Genomic DNA, 10,703 nt, shown 5'->3' on the forward strand with positions numbered 1-10,703 from the left:
TCTTTCCTCTTTCCATTGCATCAGATGTACTCAGCCCGCAGACGAAACTCCCACAACAGCTGGCACTTAGTAATCAGATAGCAAAAACACACCTACACATGCTTTTCAGTTTCACCTTTGGTAACCCTTCTCTTGCATAGGCCCAGCCCCAAGTTATTAATTTCACTTGAACATGCTTGAACATTTGCTCTGGGTGAGAGGGAGAAGCTATTGTGGCAGTTTTGAAATGGACCAGCTTGTCAAATCTTTGCCTTGAAAAGTGACAATTTTAGTATACATGGAAATACCCTTTTGCAGGTAGATTCCAGATTGCAACTATTTTGTTAGTGGTGAAAAGAAATGTATATTTCCAGCAACAGTCTAAATGCTAAGAAAATACAGTTTTGCTGAATGGAAAGCCTTTTCTTGGGTAAACAAATGCCTGAATCTGGTACAATAAATTAGTCACTGCTCTACATTTATTGCCCAGCAAATATTTGTGCAATAAATATAAATAAATAATTGTCCAGACAGGTTATAAATGAATTAAACCCCCCATTTACCATCTTATATTTGTGTCAGTTTGTAAAAGTAGCACGAACTTTTTCAGTACCATCAAAGGAAAACATTAACACAATGTGATGATACAAAAACACAACGGATGATTAAAGAAGCTACTGATGCTGTGTTACCATATGCAATCCAGCTTGCTAGAGTCAAAGCAGCAGAATTTTTTTTGTGATTAGCTAATAGAATATTGAATATTATTTCAATAATTTAAACTTCAATAATTTATTAAACTTTAAGCAGCAGGTCTCTCTGGTCAGATTTTATTAGCATGCTTCTAAATGAAATAAATTCTAGTCAGTGTCTCTTGAGGGAGGCAAGAGTTTGTTGCATTCAGAGACACAGCTCAGTTTGCAGTATCATACAAAATCCTTATACACTGAGTCTGTCCAAGTAGTAAAAAGCTTTCATCAAAAAAGATGGTGGGGAGAAAAATCTTGACTTGTTTTCTTCAGGATCTCAGTACATATAAAGTCTCAGATTTCTAGACTGCTCTTCAGCTGCTGTTACATGACATTTTCAAAAAGCTGTAAGGATCTCATGATATTCTCATCCTGGAAACAACAAGAAAATACAATATACATATTTTAATTGCTGACATAGTTTTGTCCAGTCTGTGATAGTGATGGGGGATTGTTTTTAAAGGCCCACAGATGATCCAGTGTACACATTATCATGTATGAGTCTGAATGTATGGTGAGGCAAAAGTGTGAGATGTTTACTCTGAAAAAGAGCAGTCAGTACAAAGTCCAGTTTCTCTGATCCCATGCATCTGTCCTAATGGTTTTGGGACTCATTAATTTTAAGCTTCGGGATATATTTAACATGTCAGAATGTTATATTGCTTTGGCCGATTTCCTGAATTCTGGTCTCTCTCTCTCTCTCTCTCTCTCTCTCTCTCTCTGTGTGTGTGTGTGTGTGTGTGTGTACATACATACTCTAAATATATATTTTTTGTTATAATGTTAATACAGTTACATATTTTAGCAGATTTTATGGGTGAAGGCTTTGAACCCTATGCATAACCAAAAGCTCCAGCAAAAAAGGAACATTTTATCCCTGACCAATTGGCTGAAAAAACAACAACCACCAAGCAGCCCTCTTGTCAAGAGACATTGACTATCTCTGTACCTGCTGAAAAATGGGCATAAGCATGATTCTGATCTGATTTTAATTCTTTAAAACACTAAGGAGGTTTCTTGGTCTGTTAAGTATTATAGAATGGTAGCCGTTAAGTATAATAGAATGCTATATAAATTGCAAGCCATCTGGGGTTGTAGAAATAAATTGATACATGTTGCCAACTTTGATGCCCATGTCCAGTACTTTAGGAAACCTGACAATATTTTATAAACCATTCAGTTAATTTATTGTCTATACATTTAATGCATATTAGTATGGGAATCTTATTTATCACATTTGAACCCAGATGCACCCAGATATAGACTTTTAATTAATTTGTTTCAGTTTCACTGTTAGTGACTAGATTTGTTATTACAAAACAATGGGAATCTGAAGTGCATCTCATATAAAGTATTTCAGAGGTATTTCAATGTGGGAAGTTGCCCAGTCGGAAGAATTAACAGTAAGAGCTTTGGAAAACTCTACAATAAAAGAAAATTCAATCACATTTGGTCATCATTACTACTAAAATATTAATAATATTTTCCTTACAGATTACCTTTATGTGTTGTATATATACTCTTTTGAAAAGAAAGATTGATGGTGGGACTAAAAAAATTGGATATTGCATTTCTTTTAAATGCATTTCTTTTCCTTCCCCTTAATATAATATAACAAGAGTTGGAAGGGACCTTGGAGGCCTTCTAGTCCAACCCCCTGCCCAGGCAGGAAACCCTATACCATCTCAGTCAGATGGTTATCCAACATTTTCTTTAAAATTTCCAGTGTTGGAGCATTCACAACTTCTGCAGGCAAGTCGTTCCACTTATTAATTGTTCTAACTGTCAGGAAATTTCTCCTTAGTTCTAAGTTGCTTCTTTCTTTGATCAGTTTCCACCCATTGCTTCTTGTTCTACCCTCAGGTGCTTTGGAGAACAGCCCGACTCCCTCTTCTTTGTGGCAACCCCTGAGATATTGGAACACAGTTATCATGTCTCCCCTAGTCCTTCTTTTTATTAAACTAGACATACCCAGTTCCTGCAACCGTTCTTCATATGTTTTAGCCTCCAGTCCCCTAATCATCTTTGTTGCTCTTCTCTGCACTCTTTCTAGAGTCTCAACATCTTCTTTTATATGAGTTTGTTGTCAGTGTTTATTAACATCAATAACAATCTTGTTTCTGATACTCTTGTTGTTATAATTTTTTATTTCTTCTTATGACATAAACATATTTTTTAAAAATGATTCTACCTTCTGCAAACTCAAGTTTCTACATTTCTAGGAAACTGAGCCCTGGTTTTTTATAAGAAAGTGATGAACCTGTTTCCAGCTCTTTGTCCTGAATCATTTTCTTCAATTCCATAACAAATTGCCATTTAATTACTACAATTTACTCTGTTATTCAGACCCCATACTTTAAGCTTGGGAATATGATTAGTGAATATGGGCAAATACTGTAGAATATGGGCAAATATGACCATAACAGTTCAAGGTGCCCCAATAACTTTTATGGGCACTAATTATTTACTAAGTCTGCACTATTATTAATCTTGTCATCGTTCTTATCACCCATCTCCTCCCATTTATGACTGCATGACTGTAACCTTGTTGCTGGTATCCTTACGATTTATATTGACTGTTTCCTAATATGAGTAGATTGCTTATTTGTACCCTGTGACTGTCATTAAATGTTGTACCTTATGATTCTTGATGAATGTATCTTTTCTTTTATGTAGACTGAGAGCACATGCACCAAGACAAATTCCTTGTGTGTCCAATCACACTTGGCCAATAAAGAATTCTATTCTATTCTATTCTATTCTATTCTATTCTATTCTATTCTATTCTATAGTGTGCTATTAAAGTACTTTTCTTTATGCCCTAACTCTTCCAAGAAGCAATGGCTGGAAGCTGGTCAGATGGAGAACCAAATTGGAAATAAGAAGAATTTTCCTGACAACAAGAACGCTTAATTAGTGGAACAATTTGCCTTCCACAATTGTTCCAGTGCTCCATCACTGGGGATTTTCAATAAAATAATAGACAACCATTTGCCCAGGATAATATAAAGACTTCTGCCTTTGGCAAGGGTTTGGACTACAAGAACTCCAAAGACCCTTCTAGCTCTACGATTTTATGATCATCAACTGACTCATAGAAGTTTTTGTTGCCAGGGGCCTGTGATAATCTGGAAAAAGGTGATAATTTCATTTTTACAAATAAAATAGGGTGCATGATAATCTGGGAAAGGGTTAGCATGACAGATCAAACAATGCTGAGGAAAGATGGATGCTGAAGAAGGACATATGTGATACAGCTGGTGTTTCTCTACCAGAATAGAAGGCCAATGAAATAGGCAAACATGAACAAATGATGTAGGAGAACTACAGAATGTGTTCAGATAATGTTTATTCATTTTGTTTACCCCAGGGCCTGTTTCCTGGAGATAAGGAAATGTAATTGTAAATTTGAATAGTTATAAAAGTTTGATCTGCCGATTCTGTACAACTACTTTACTCTTGTTTGGGATTTGGGCTTAAATAAAATAGACTCAAATTCGAATTTATTGTGATAGGAGCTAATAGATTTATTATAAATGTTCTCTTTCTGAGAAAATTGCTTCTTGTACTGGGTTCAATTGGAATTGCTTTGCTCAGATGGTAATACAAGAAATCAGAAAGGGAAAGAAAAAAAAACCTGCCTATGTCTTCTTGGTAGTCTAATGAGACAAGGGAGGTTAAAACTAATTTTAAAGAACCGGCTGCTAAGACTGAAACCGAGACTGAAAAATAGGAAGTCTGTCACAGACAATGTCTAAGTAAAGGGAAATGCAATCGGTCTTGTAAGAGAAGCTGGTCACACTTGTTTACTTTTTTTAAAAAAAGTTAAGCAAACATGAATTCCCAAGTAGCTGCAGCAACATGGGGTAACTCTACTCTCCTGTACTTTGGAGCAAGGGTCTCCAACCTTGGCAACTTTAAGACTTGTGGACTTCAACTCCCAGAATTCCTCAGCCAGCTTTGCTGGCAGAGGTATTCTGGGAGTTGAATCCACAAGTCTTAAAGTTGCCAAGGTTGAGACCTGCTTTGGAGTACAGAAAAGATAACTTTGACCTACTCTAAGAGAAGAGGATGACTAGCAGAAAGGTAATCCATTCAGTTATAATCAGTGGTGGGATTCAGCTTGTTCGGGCCTGTTCAGCCGAACCAACTGTTAATTTGCTGGCTGCCCCCCCACAACACCCGCCCCTTCCAGGAGTCCCCATGCTCCCATTTTGGTTCTCAGGTAAGTGCAGAGAGGCCTACTAGGCCCAAAATGGGGCATGGGGGATGAAGTATCCCCCCACCCTGGCCCATTTTTGCTGCAGGAGGCTGCAGGAAGGCCTATTAGGCCAAAAATGGGGCATGGGGGGGCAGTGCCCTCATGGCCCATTTTTGCTCCCAGAGGGGTGCAGGAGGCAAAGTGCTGCCTGTCACACCCCTGGCTACCATGGCCATGCCTACCCAGCCAGTCATTAGGGCAGAGAACCGGTTGTTAAATTATCTGAATCCCACCACTGGTTATAATGGTAATGGTTGCAACATTGGAATACTTGAAAGGCCAGGGTAGGGACAGCTCATCAAGAAGAAAATATATCTGTGTGGCTGCTTGGAGTTGAACATGACTTGATGGCACATAATCAAGAATGATAACTTGAGTACAATATTCTCTTGTCAACAGACTACAAGACAAATTCCTTGTGTGTCCAATCACACTTGGCCAATAAAAAATTCTATTCTATTCTATTCTATTCTATTCTATTCTATTCTATTCTATTCTATTCTATTCTATTCTATTCTATTCTATTCTACTGTTGATCATTCTTTGCAAGTAGCTACAGGGGAGAATCTGGATGCTATGATCAAAACACGGCTGATTCTTTTTAAAAGGAGCAATAGAAAGATAATTTCTTCTTCTGAAGCAAAGTAGGAAATGAAGGATTTTAATTTTGTTCCCACTCTTTCTAAACTGAGTAAATTAACGGGGATCAGATGTTTTGCTATTGTCTTGTCTGTTGTGCTAAATGAGGAAACTAAAATGATATTAATTTATTGCCATCATAATATTGAATAAGGTGATCTGAATGCTCGTATTCAATAAATTAAGGAAATTCGATTTTACAAGCTAATAATAACTACCGAAATTAAAATTAACATCAAAATGTCTACTGGGAATCTGAGATGTACAAGCAAATGCTTCTAATAAAAATATGAAGGTCCTCATCACAGGACTGTAAAGCAGGGGTGTCAAACTGGCCCATGGGCCAGATGCATCATCTGCAGGCTATGCCCACCCCAGCTCCGTGAGTGGGAAAAATGTCACAAAATGTCACGTGACGGGCAACGTGATGTGGCGAGTTTGACATCCGTGCTGTAAAAGAAGAACTAAGATTCTATGCCCCACTCAAAAAAGTCCCCACTTTACATATAAAGGTAATCCTTTACATTTTTATTACCTATATATTTTCATTATATTTATGGGATTTTGTTACATACTTTTGTATTCTACCAAATATCATCAGCATGAAGAATTATTTGAAAAACAGTGTTTATATGCAATGTTTAATTAGATCTGCAAGGCCCAGCAAAGCAACTGATCATCAAGTATTCTTCTGATAAACAATTATAGGAAGAAAAAAAATTATAAAATATATGCTATGTATTTAATGAAGTTTAGCTACGGTAATTAAGGAGAATGCAAAGTGATCTCCTAAGGGAATATTAGAGATCTCTATTGGATGCAAGTTATTCTTAAAGAATAAAAGAGTTGTTAGGAAGCAGATGGATTACACTTTTCAATTTTTAATGAAATTCTAAATATGTTTACACAATTATTTTGCTGATTGCCCTTTCAGTTACATTTTGATAATATCTGTAGCAGGGGTGAAATTCAGCAGGTTCTGATAGGTTCTGGAGAACTAACAGCGAAAATTTTGAGTAGTTCCAAGAACTGGCAAATATCACTTCTGGCTGGTCCCAGAGTGGGGTGGGAATGGAGATTTTGCAGTATCTTTCCCCTGCCATGCCACCAAGCCACGCCCACAGTAAAGAAATTGGATTTCACCACTGAACTGTAGTCTTTTTTACATATACTGTAAAGGCAGAAAAGCAATGGCTTTCTGAAATATACAGTTCTTTTCACTTACCAACAGTACTCTTCACTTGTTCAGCACTTGTTCAAACTTACAGTGGTGCTGAAAAATAAGTTTATGACCATCCGTTGAGCTTATGACCATTGCAGCATCCCCACAGTTTCAAAACAGTGATTTAGGTGTTTTGCAGCTACTGCACGTTTATAATGGTTGAAGTGTCCTGTGGTCACCTGTTTGCCATTTGCAACCTTCAAAGCTAGATTCCAACAGGCAAAGTCAATGGGAAAGCCAGCAGGAAGTCGCAAGTCAGTCACATGACATCAATCTTATGATTTGTAGTGATTTGTTCTAGTCCTTATTGCGGTTGGTAAGCCAGAATGACCTGTACCAGAAGTGTCAAAATCAAGAAAGCAGAGCAGTAGAAGCAATTTTTAGGGCAAATCCCTCCATGGTTAGTTTTTAAAAAATTACTAGAATAAAGGATTTTTAAACACTGGGAGAGATTAGAAACAGAATGTTTCCTTGAGCCTTCATTATTTTCTTTTCAAGAAGTTACTGTCTGTATTTTGTTCATTGTATAGCAATGATGATTCCCTTCCCTCTCCAATGAATAAAACAAACTGAGTTCACTGAGATTAGAATTGGACAAGAAATAAATAGACCATTCGGCTTGTGCTCTTTCCTACAAATTTCATGCGCCAGTTAATTATCTCGATTTGTTTCAGCTATTTCAGTACATTTTTCCACATCACATGATCAGAGTTAATGTTATGACTTAATGACTGACAGTTACCTTTGTGAATATAGATATTCTACAGCACAAGCACACCAAGAATATTGAGCCAATCAATTAAATCTGGTGTGGGGAAAAAAACATTTGGGCATGAGATTTTAACCCTAGTGGCAGGCAAAAAAGGAAGTACTGACTTTTTACTATTACTAATTACATTTTCATTTTCATTTATATATTCCACAGTTTTCCAAACTTTGCAATACCTCGACTGCCTAATGCAGATTTGGGCAGGCACAGCCCCCAAAAGAAATTTTGAAAATGCTCCTGCCTTGCCTATATTGCTGGATTATTGCAATGCTCTCTACATGGGGCTGCCCTTGAGGTGCACCCGGAGGCTGCAGTTAGTCCAGAATGCAGCTGCTGAGTGGTAACGGGAGCCGTTCGTGGCTCCCATGTAACACCACTGCTCCGTAGTCTGCACTGGCTTCCTGTAGTCTTTCGGGTGCGCTTCAAGATTCTGGTTACCACCTTTAAAGCGCTCCATGGCTTAGGACCCGGGTACTTACGAGACCGCCTGCTGCTACCTTATGCCTCCCACCGACCAGACGCTCACAGAGAGGGCCTTCTCAGGATGCCGTCCGCCAAACAATGTCGGCTGGCGGCCCCCAGGAGTAGGGCCTTCTCTGTGGGAGCACCAACACTCTGGAACGAACTCCCCCCTGGCTTACGTCAAGTGCCTGATCTTCGGACCTTTCGTCGTGAGCTTAAAACATATTTATTCATTCAAGCAGGACTGGCATAAATAGTTGTTTTAAATTGGGGTTTTAATAATATTTTAAATTTTTAAATGTTTTAATAATCGGCCGCACAGTAATAGTTCTTTTTAAATTCTTTTAATTGTATATATTCTGTGTTTTATTTTGGCTGTACACCGCCCTGAGTCCTTCGGGAGAAGGGCGGTATAGAAATTTAATAAAATAAAATAAATAAAATAAATATGGTCCTTACCTCCTGGCATGACTCAATAAACTCATCCAAAGTTACAATGCCATCTTTGTTTTTGTCCATTTTCTGTAAAGAAAAAGAAAGAAAAATGGAAACATTTTTACTCTGTATTGGCTTTGAAGCATAGTTCTACATTCTGCAGATATCTACAGATTGTATTTTCCAAATAAGAAACTATTAAAAATATAAATCTTCAATGTAGAAACACATGAATATTACCTGGAAAAATACTTCTACATGTTGTCTTGGAGCATCTTCCTTCAGCACTGGGTAAGTATACTTGCCCATCATGTCATAAATTGCCTTTACTATGTCCATCATTTCCTGAAATTATGACAATTGAAACACAAGAGAGATCTCAAATAAGATTAATTTTAAAATCCAGTACAGCTATGGCAATGATACCGTAGAAATCTATTTTTTTTCTTTGAGTGCTGATTTTCCACAACAAAACAATACTAACATGGCAATATTCCATTAGGAGGACTGTGATTTAAAGCTGCACATAACGCAGAATTGTTTCAATTAGAAGGTTTATAGCTGTGATCTGGATATTTTCAAATGAAAGTTTAAAACATAAACGCAGAGCAATATGTAAGTATTATGTTATGCATACTTGCATTTTGATCCTTTCGTTAGAAAATGTCTACTTAGTAACTTTGAATTCAATAAACCTTTATATTTAAAACAAAATTTGTTCGGCATGCCCAGACCTGGTGCTATATTTGGCCTTGTCAGAGATCTTGTAAGGCACAGGCTGAAAATTACTTGCATTTGCAAGACCATGGACTGGATTTCTGATAACTATTGTTTACAGATCAGTATTCTGAATTGTTATTTCTAAGTTAGATTGTCAGCAGTTATATCCAATGACAGTTTTGCATCAGCGAAACCCATTTCTCTTTATCCAAGATGGGTCATCTAGTCTTTTCAGTTTTCCTATCTCTTTTTGCTCCCTATACTAGATCCTTACAGTTATGGACTATTACTTCAGTTCTGAAGACCAGTTTTTTAACTGGCACCTGTATTTAATAATGTAATTATTTGTTAATGCAACTGGATATTGCTGGTCAGTCTCATCAGTACAGTACAGTCAACAATTATATGTACCTAAGAAAATGCCAGTTGTGTTGAATGCAACCCTTTGTTTGTTTCACATAAGTAAGCTGTAAGATGGCCAAGTGCTGTTACTCCACTAAAAGTAAAAATCTTGCAGCACATTAAAAGCTAACACATCTATTTAACATAAACTTCAAGGACTTGCTGTTCATTCTGTCGCATATTTTATTTGATCCTATTTATCAACTGCACACATACCTTAATACATTTTTTAATCCAAAAAGGTGCTGCTGCAAAACTCTAGTACAACTCTCTGGAAAATTATCTTCATGTATTTTACTAACTTGTTTTGTGCATATACTACCTGAATCAATGAGCCAATAGGTCATTGTGAAGATTTTGGTGCTCTCTGAGTTTAGCTGTTTGCTTGCAGATATTTCACTTTCCAAATAGGTAATATTATCAGTGTGAATGAGGTGGGGTTTGCTGCCTGTTTGTACATAGTAGCTCGTGAGGTAATGATGAGGGTGTAGTTTGCTCCTTGGTTAGATTTGATTATAGATTTTTGCCCAATTGTTTATCTCATGCTGATTTCTGCTCCTAGGTATTACTATACATCCTTTAAAAAGTATTTTTGCAAGGAAATTAAAATGTTTTAATCTAATGGTTAAAATATTTTAATTTCCCTGCAAAAATGAAAACAGTATTATACCTACTATATGATCCATGCTAGTTTTTTGAGTAAGACATTCTGGCTTTTGTTCATTCTCCCTTGAAAAACACAATATACCCCTCAGAATCTCAATAGAACATAGAAAAATAGAGTTTGAAAGGACTTTGGAGGTTTTCTAGTCAACCCCCTGGTTGAGCAGGAAACTCTATACCATTTCAGACAAATATTGTACCTTCATCAAGGTACAAATGTTGTACCTTGATGAAGGTATCTTTTCTTTTATGTACACTGAAAGCAAATGCACCAAGACAAATTCCTTGTGTGTCCAATCACACTTGGCCAATAAAAAATTCTATTCTATTCTATTCTATTCTATTCTATTCTATTCTATTCTATTCTATTCTATTCTATTCTATTCTATTCTATTCTATTCT

General features: G+C 36.8%; 1 long non-coding RNA gene across 1 annotated transcript; it reads right to left on the reverse strand.

The window, feature by feature from the left end:
- Positions 1-11: 11 nt before the first annotated feature.
- Positions 12-8,846, reverse strand: LOC131187316 (uncharacterized). The gene is made up of 3 exons (XR_009152518.1): positions 8,757-8,846; positions 8,541-8,603; positions 12-1,100 (listed from the first exon to the last, which is right to left on the reverse strand). It is a non-coding gene; the product is annotated as an uncharacterized LOC131187316 (long non-coding RNA).
- Positions 8,847-10,703: the final 1,857 nt, after the last annotated feature.

The sequence above is a fragment of the Ahaetulla prasina genome, unplaced genomic scaffold, assembly GCF_028640845.1.
Source record: "Ahaetulla prasina isolate Xishuangbanna unplaced genomic scaffold, ASM2864084v1 Contig269, whole genome shotgun sequence".
In the NCBI taxonomy this organism is placed as follows: domain Eukaryota; kingdom Metazoa; phylum Chordata; class Lepidosauria; order Squamata; family Colubridae; genus Ahaetulla; species Ahaetulla prasina.